Source organism: Cervus elaphus, chromosome 12 (genome assembly GCF_910594005.1).
Source record: "Cervus elaphus chromosome 12, mCerEla1.1, whole genome shotgun sequence".
NCBI lineage: Eukaryota > Metazoa > Chordata > Mammalia > Artiodactyla > Cervidae > Cervus > Cervus elaphus.
The window spans coordinates 41,539,218-41,546,971 of NC_057826.1; the positions used below are offsets into that span (position 1 = coordinate 41,539,218).

The window sequence follows — 7,754 nt, forward strand, 5'->3', positions numbered from 1 at the left end:
CCCATCAGTGGAAGGGGACCGCCTACCACCAGAAACCACCAATTATACTCTCCTTTTGAGGAATTTTTCTTCGAGGAATGTTGAAATTGGCCTCCTCCTAATTTCTACCCCTTGCTCCTACTTCTTTCTGGTCAAGTCAAACCTTGTTGTTCTATGTGAGCTTCTCTTTTGGGGGCCAAAGATCACAGTTTTTCAACTTTTCCTCCTTTCCATTTCCTCCACAATTAAAATTCTCTGGCCATGCTCTATAGTTGGGTGGTTTTTAAACTTGATTGTTTATCATCTAAGGAATGTGAGAAAAACAGAGTGGGCCAGTTCCTATCCTACTTAAGGTTGGGCCCTCCATAGGTCTTTTTAATGAGCGCTCCAGCTGATTCTGATACAGAGTTTCAGAACTGATCCAAGATCCCACTTATGATAGTATGCTATTTGAAATAATACCCCAGGTGTAACACAACCAGTACAAAGCAGGGCTGACACCTTGCTCTTCAAAATGTCATTTACTTTTTAAAAATTTTTAAGTGTTCATTCATATAAAACGTACAATCAGTTAAAATGATCAAGTCTTTTCCACACTATTTATGCATTAGCATCTTGGGCCCTAACAGCCAACCTTTATAATCATTCCCATTAAAAAGTTAAGAGAGCTAGGGCTACGAATTTTAATTTTAAATGGGCCATTTAATTTCTAAATGAACCAATGGTCCTGCAGGTGGATTTACTTTCAGTGAGGAAATCACTTCATGGTCAAGCCTCTAATACTATGGACATACTCAGCCCAAATAAAACTGCATTAGCCCGCCAACGTCTGAACGGGACAGTTGGTTGCACCAAAGTATCTTCTCTGTGCAGACCACTGTTGCCAACATTGTGAAGTAACACATAGGCCCTAATACTAACACTAATAAACTGACTGAGAGAGCCTCATGGAACAAACGTCTTCAGAAAAAGTTTTTTTTTTTTTTTTTTTCAGAAAAAATTAAATGTACTAATTATAGTTGTCCTGAGGTGGACACATCAGTGCTACAGAAACATGATTACTAGTGGGAAAGCTCAGGGACCAAAGAAATGACTCACTAGAAAACGAAGTTGCCCTGAACTTAAAGGTTTTGTTTCAGTTTGCTTTTTGGTATTTGCAGAGAGAAGAAATGGAGCTTATCCACACTCAACCTGCTTGCAAAGGGGTACGGCATAATTAATTCATGAGTCAAAATTTTCTCGCAGTGACTCCTGAACCCCTCATAACTTGTTTGTTTTACCTGATATTTCTAACTTAAGGTACTCAAGGGCCAAAAAAAGTCCATTCTATAGACGATGAGCTCATCATAAATATATCTAGAGTTGAGGGTGGGGAGTACAACTCAAAATCCAATCTGTTATTTATTTTCATGTGAATAGCAAACATCAAAAATATACCTGGCATTTTCTAGCAATTACATGAAGACAGACCAGATGCTTCCTGTTGATGGAACAGGAGAGAACTACAGACTGGCAGAATCAGACTAAAGTTCACAAAACAACCAGAAGCTTCATTTCAGAACCATTAAACCAAAGCAGGTACGACTTTTAATAAGTATTCACACATTTACAACTGTCCTCCAGCCTAGAACACCCAGACTGATTCAGAAATAGATAACTCATGAACTCTTAAGTTACAGAGTTAACTCTACATCTGTATATGCATTACAATGTAAAAGCAGTTTCACCAAAGGTTTCACTGCAGGACTCCTTTTTAATCTGGCACTCCGATAGTGCTTTGAAGTGTTCAACTTCAGAGATTACATTTACACACAAGCTTTCACAAGCAAATTTAACATGGGGTTCGTGTTTTACTTGTGTACATCATTAAAAATAAGTTGTGGAATTAAAAATTAAGTTTAATCACTTAAAATTTTTTCAAATATTCTGAGTCTCTAAAATCATATGCAGATTATGCAATCTTTATTCATGATGTTTATGCATCTAAACCCCAAATTGAAAAAGCTAGAGCTCAAGAAAAAAAGCACAGGAAACAACCCTCTTATCCGTATTTTTTAAATGTGTCTTTTACAATAATATCTTGATTTGATTTGAATGGTAAGAGCAGGATAGAAATGACACATTTTTCAGCTTTTGAAAAAAGGCATGAGTATACAGTGGAGTTTACCAGCGGTTACATGATGTGATACCACAACAAACTGAACACAGAAGTAGATTCACGAATCCAGCTATCTTCTGTTAAACTAGGCATTCAAAAGACAAAAATGCAAAACAATGTCACTCTTGCCTAAAACATCACTGGCGTTAACATGCAACAGACTTTTATTTTGTTATCTTGGGGGAAAATAAATACTCCAAAAGAGAAAAAGTTAAGAAAAAAGACAAAGCCATCTTTCGTTTCCTTAAATTCAAAATCTGAGCCTGAAAGTGGAAGTGGCAAGGTCGATGGTTACATGTCACTGAGAAGAAATTTAAAGCAAGCTGAAGTGGGTCTCTGTGTGAAAAAAGACTATCTGCAAAAAACTCCTGGCCACTAACTTCTGCATAATAAACTACAGTGCTTTAACTCTGGGATGGCAAGTTACTGCACTCATTACACCAAACCATTTTCCAGATAAAAAACTGTAGTTTACAAAAGTAACTTGCCTGAATCGAGACAGCAAATCAGTGTCCAGAGAGAACACTTAAGGTATTTCCACATTACCAAGCCCCCTTCAGAAGTACTGTGGTTTCTGCCCCTCCTTTGAACAGAAGTCTCCTCGCCACAGTCCAATCAGGTTTAAAGCAAGAGTATGTGTACTGAAAACAGGCTTCAAGTGGTAAAACACACACAAAGCAGGCCTGTATCATTCCTTTGGTTTCAGTTTTCACGATGCACCCTCGAGGCTAGGCACGCTGGTTCAACATGGTAGGAGAGCTTCAACGAAACACACTAAAAACACACTGATCGTGCCGAGACAGAAATGACCTGGCAAAATTCTCAACTTCGTCCCGGAGGCCGTGCACCCGCAGATGCCGGCGGGCAAATCCCAAGAGCAGAAGTCCCCAGCATCCAAAGCAGCTGGCTTCCTCCCCTCAGGAACTCGAATCCCCGAGGCCGAGGCAGTCGCCGCGGCGGACCCGCACGGGACCAGCTGGGAGCTCCCGTTAACCCTGTCCGGGCCGGCCAAGCCGGCTGCTCCCGCCGCGGCCCGGGCGCCTCCAGGCCCCGCGGCCCAACAGCACAGCGCGCCGGAGGCCGGCCGTCCCCACCGACCCTTCCCCGCTCCGGCTGGGCGGCCCAGACAAAGAGAGCGGCGGCTCCCGGGGCGGCAGCGCCAAGGCCGTACCGCGCCAGCCTGCCTCACCCGCCCACCGCCTGCCACTCGGCGGCCGCAGTTCCCGCAGCCCGGGCCTGACCCCATCCCGCTCCGGGGCCGCCGCTCGGGACCGGCCCGGCGGAGAGCCGCAGGGAGGCCGTGGTGCGCCGGGGCCGACGAGGGGGCGGCGGCCGCCACCATGTCTGCCCGCCCCTCCCAGAAGCGGGGTGCCAGCGGACAAAGCGCGGCGGCGGCGCGGGCGGAGCGGGGACCCAGGCCCACCCCGCCGACCCCCGCGGAATAAGCGGGGCCAGGAGCCCCGGAAACCCGGCGCCTTAATGCAATAAACAGGAAATCGCGGGGATGATCTGGGTTCCGGGGGAAGTGGAATTATTTTTTACCAGCGAAGAGATCAACTTCCACATCCGGTGGTAACAGGGCCCTACACAGACCCGCACTGACCTGGAAAAGCTTCGGGAGCGGCGACGGGGGAGCAGCAGGAGGTGGTTCGGGGACCCGAGGCGCCTCGTACCCTGCCGGGCTGACGCGGCCCCGCTAAACACAAAGCGCTTCAGCTGCACAGGGCGCTATTTTCCGAAAATGCCGCGTCTGGTCGGCGCCCAAAATCCCCACCGAAAAGTCCCCCGTGCTGCGCGCGGAGGGACACATGGTGTGCGAGTGAGTCAAAGCTCCCAGCATCCCTCCCAGACCCGGCCCTCGTCAACTCTTCGCCTGAGCCTTTCCGCCCCTGCCCTAGTTAGCAGATCTCTCTCCCACCCACTCTCCGATCCCTTTCCGGCGGGAGAAATAGGGCGAAAGGGTCTGATTTTTGTTTTTAACGAAGAGGAGGGAAATAAGCCATTTCTACAGCTTCAGCTACACAAAGAAACCGGCGGAATGATCCCTCTCGGAGACCGCAAGTCCCGGCTCGCCCGGCGCCTGCGCGGCACGGGGGTGGGAGCTGCGGCCGGCCATGTGCGCGGCGGAGCAGCGGGCCGGCCACGCAGGCTGCCCGCTTGTTTCTGCGGGGCTAGGAGTTGGAGGCTGAAGTGCGTGTGCTAAGTTTCTCTCTCCGGCATGAGCGCTGAGATGAAAACATACATGTTCCTGTAGCTCCCTCCCTCCTTTTTAAACATTGTGGTGGTTCCTTATATTTTGTAGACCCTAATAACTGCTCGCTGAATTCCCTTGAATTACTGTCAACTCAGAGGTAGAAGTCTTGTTTTTCCGGGGTTGGGATGTTAAGGTTTTTGTTGCATTTTATTAAGAAAGTAGCAAAAGTTTATTTGAGGGAGCTTGCCTGGCATCCCAGTGGTTAGCACTTTGCACGCTTTGGCTGTAGGGCGGAGGTTCGATCCTTGGTCAGGAAAATAAGATCCTGCATGCTCCGGCCACCCCCCCTCCCAAAAAAAAGTTTATTTGAGAATGGTGATTTGCAAAGTAAGAGTCTTATAAGTTTAATTTACTTACGATGGTTAGCTAAGAAACCCATAATATAGATAATCTTCTTAACAGATGAGCCAGGGAGTGACTTTTCAATCTTCTAACCTTAACAATTTTTGGCATCCTACATCTATGAATTGAGAATATGTGAGAGAGCACCAGGATTTTAATTTAAAAGAGTTTACAAATGAAATACATATTGCCCATTGATTTAGGGTGGCCTCAGGTAAGCAATCTTTCTCCACTTACCTATTTGTAATATTGATGTAGAAATTTGTCTTTGTGTAACTTAACAAAAATGTTGTGCCTAAAATAAAATGAATGACATGGGAGACGTATTCTGTTTTTCTTTCTGTTTAATATTTTCAGTGCTGCTTTGGATCCTCACATGCTTTTCTTTAACATTGATTTATCTGAGTAAACGTCCAGTTAATGGTTGCAATAGAATCTTTGCACTCCTTGATCTTATGCTACAGAATGCGAACAAGTAGACATCATCAGGAGTATGAGGGTAAACTGCTGAATGCTGTGAAATTTCATACAGGAGGAATCCCTTATTTACCTGTGAAGGAGGCATGGCATGTTGCAGGAAAAGCAGTTAGCTTTAGTAAGGGATTTGGGGAGACTTTCCAGACAGAAGTAATGAATGCAAAGGTTAGGACACAAACACTAGAAATGGTTGAGTGCGCGGAAGATAGTGCTTTTTCAGAAATGCCTAGAGATGTGTCTGAAGAGGTCTAGTCATAAAAACCTTGAGTGCCATGTGCAGAAGAGCTGAGAGCTTTTGAGAGCTAAGAGGAAGATATTGAAAGATTTTAAGTAGAAGCATAGTAAATCAGATTTATATTTTAGATCACCATTAGGTAAGTCAGAGGCAGAGAGAACAGTCTGTGAGAGATTAATGACTTGGACTGAGATGGTGGCAAGCAGGGATGAAGAGTATGTCCAAAGATGTTGCTGAGAGCTTGGTGATCTGGTTGACTGGATAGGGAATGATAGAGGGCCATGTCAAAGATGACTCCTAAGTGTCTTGGGGGAGCAGTCTGAAGGATGTCTTCATGGAGATTAGAAACAAGGGAAGAGGAATACGTATTAGGGGAGGAAGATGGTTCTGTTTTGACCATGTAGAATTTGAAGTGCTTATGAGTCAACCAAGCAAGTATATCTAGTAGGTAGTTAGGTATTCTTTCATTTAAGTTGTTTTGAGAAAAACTGACTGGCACTGTTCTGCTCATTTGAGCAGATTAAGCAGGGAAAAGACCAACAGATTTCTTGCTCCTGTTTCTGTGGAGGGAACAGACTATAAAGTTTTATAAAAAAGAAGAGGAAAGATAATATCACAATATCTTTCATGAAGAAAATGAAAGGGTATTTGGATGAAGCATTTCTCTGGGAGAGAGAGCAGGCAGAATTTTGGAGACTGTTCAGAAATGGCCTCTCTCAGAGTTCCCTGATAGCCTAGTAGCTAGGCTTTACTGAGTGGGCCCAGGTTCAGTCCCTGGTTGGCGAACTGAGATCTTGCAGGCTGCATGGCCTCTGAGAAAATACTCTTTTGAGCTAAGACTGTAGTGGGAATAAGTTAGTTGAGGCCCGTTTTCGAGATCAAAGGAATAGTAAGGCAAAAATCCTAAGGTGAGAAAGCAAGAAAGGCAGTGTGGCTCAAGTCTAGAGGGCAAAGAAAGGAATAGTAGAAGATGAAGTTTACATCCTTAGTAAGTTTCAGAGCTTTAAAGCCATTGAAGGATTTTAAGGAATAGTGGTGGTTTGGTCACTCAGTCATGTCCAACTCTTGTGACCCCATGGAGTGTAGCCTGCCAGGCTCCTCTGTCCATGGGATTTCCCAAGCAAGAATACTGGAGTAGGTTGCCATTTCCTTCTCCAGGGGATCTTTCCAACCCAGGGATCGAACCTGCATCTCCTGCATTGGCAGGCAGATTCTTATCACTGACCCACAATGGAGTAACATAAATAGCAGTAGAGGTAAAATGAATGTATTGAAGAGATATTTTGTAATTAGACCTAACCTATATTGCTAATGAATCAAACAGGGAAAGAAAAATCAAGAGGGATTCATAGGTTTGGGACTTGATTATCGAGTCTAGCACTGCCCAGTATAAACATAACACAAGGCAAATATGTAATTTTATAGTAGCCACATTGAAAAGGTTAAAAAAAATGATTAAAAATTAATACTTTTATTAGACTCAATATATCCAAAATAGTACTATTTCCTATGTGATCAATATTTAAAGGTACTAAATATTGTTAAATGTTTTGCATTCTTTCTGTTATCACTAAGTAAGTGTTCAAAATCTGGTATGTTTTTTACATTTATAGTATATCTCTAATTGATTTCATAAAATTTACAGTTGAAAAAGTAGATTCACATACTCAAATCATTCCAAACATTTCAAAAATTGTGCAATAATTGAATTATGTATAAGTTATTTTCATTTTAAAGATTAAAATCTTACTTCCTAAATTAGCCACATTTCAGCTGTTCCATAGCCACTTGTGGCTAGTCGCTACTACATTGGATAGGGTAGGTCTACTGGAATAAAGAATAGTAAAAAATGAGACCAAAAAAGTGTGGAACCAGCCTGGAAGGCCTTTGGTGTCATGTTGAAGGATTGGGATCTTACCCTAGAGAGAAAGGGAATAGTGGATAGTTTTAAGCTAGGAAGTAACACAGTATTTTGCTTAAGGCTAGAAAAAGGCCACTAGGTGACCAACTGATGACTCGGGGATCAAGAGCAAGCCTTCAGTAGAGTCCCCACATTCCAAGACCTGACCTCAGTCTTTCAGAAGTCTGACTTTTGTCAGTGCACTGGAGCAGTGCTAAAAATGTGGGCCACAGGCTAGTGCCAATCGACAAACCCTTTGTTATTGATCCAAGACAAGGCATTTATAGAAATGAGGAGTAAGAATTTAGAAACTTAGAGCAATTAGTGTTACACTAACTTTACATCTGTGGTTGTAATAAAAATTGAGGGTTTGTATTGTTGTATATGCCATTGTTTTCCTTTTTCCCTT

At 43.8% G+C, this 7,754-nt stretch overlaps 1 protein-coding gene across 7 annotated transcripts in view; it reads right to left on the reverse strand.

Moving 5' to 3' along the window:
• Positions 1 to 3,873, reverse strand: part of GABPB1 (GA binding protein transcription factor subunit beta 1) — a 61,417-nt gene extending 57,544 nt beyond the window's left edge. For 4 of the 7 annotated variants that reach the window (XM_043919757.1, XM_043919756.1, XM_043919753.1 and 1 more), the window contains exon 1: positions 3,680 to 3,702. The gene's annotated coding sequence lies outside the window, so the exon portion shown is untranslated. Of the gene's footprint in view, positions 1 to 2,625; positions 2,742 to 3,679; positions 3,703 to 3,740 lie in introns of those variants that run through there. The other 3 variants (XM_043919759.1, XM_043919754.1, XM_043919755.1) reach the window with 2 other exon arrangements.
• Positions 3,874 to 7,754: the final 3,881 nt, after the last annotated feature.